This window comes from Pygoscelis adeliae, unplaced genomic scaffold (assembly GCF_000699105.1).
Source record: "Pygoscelis adeliae isolate BGI_AS28 unplaced genomic scaffold, ASM69910v1 Scaffold171, whole genome shotgun sequence".
Classification (NCBI taxonomy): Eukaryota; Metazoa; Chordata; class Aves; order Sphenisciformes; family Spheniscidae; genus Pygoscelis; species Pygoscelis adeliae.
In genome coordinates, this window is record NW_008824186.1 from 2341950 (window position 1) to 2343099 (window position 1150).

Genomic DNA, 1150 nt, shown 5'->3' on the forward strand with positions numbered 1-1150 from the left:
AAAGAGTTGAGGTTTTTATATTGTATTTTCAAGAACAACATAATTGAAAACCAATATACTGGTATATTAATCTTAGCTTTTAGAAACCAATTGCCTTATAATGTTGGTGGTACACTTTTGAAAACTGAAAAGTTCGGGATTTTTTGAAAATTTATTAACTTCTAAAGGTTTAGAAGACTGGAGGAAATACTTTTTTGTATGATGCTATAATGATTTTTAGATCATTATGATAACAGATGATAATGAGTAGATGCAGTTTATTTTTAACAGAACTGTAGAGGAGCATCATTAAAATACAAGTTGCGTGGTGGGTTATCTTCTAGGAAAGAAATATTTTTGTTAAATAGCACCCTGTTGTATGCAGATATATAATTTCTGTAATTGCTGGAGGTAGTGCTTTCTTTCCCAGAACCTGCATTTTTGTGAAATGTTCGAGTTATTTGCTTTGTTTAATTTGTATGTGTGAATGGAGCCATTCTCAGCTAAAACCAAAACAATTCCCAAAAGACACAACTTGAAAGGAGACAAAATAGGGAATTAAACCAACACAGCTCATTCAAGAGAGTGTGTTACATTCTGTTATCCGCTACGTGTTCCTCATGGGCATTGTACACCACTGCCAGCACTCTGGAACCTGAAAGGAGCTCCCGCTGTGGTGGTAACCTGCCAGCATAGCTTTTTCAAAGCTCAAAGGAGTTGCACCTTCTGGACCTGTACAGATGAATTGTGGGTGGGCAAATCCAGTGTGTTGGTTGGATGTGGGTGATGTCTGGTGTATTGAAAGGTAGCTTTTTTTCCTAAAAGGTTGGTATATATTCCTGTTGGAAGATGTGGGATGGAGGAGAAGTATTATAACCTTAAATAGAAAATGAAAAATACCTTATTTTTCTATAAATCCCTAAATTGAAAAATGATTTAAGGCAATATCAAACATAACTCCATACAATATTTTTCAATCTGTAAAAGTTTAAAACTAAGTAACGCTACCTACAGAAAACCTCTGAATCCAAAATAGAAAAAAAAAAAGCCAATTGTGATAGGGAGAGTGCTGTCTTCAAATTTTTTTTCATCCAAGTGAGCCCAAGAACTTTAAGATGCTGTAATTCTCTTGATCCAGTAAAATAGATGTTAACCCATTTAAACACTTACA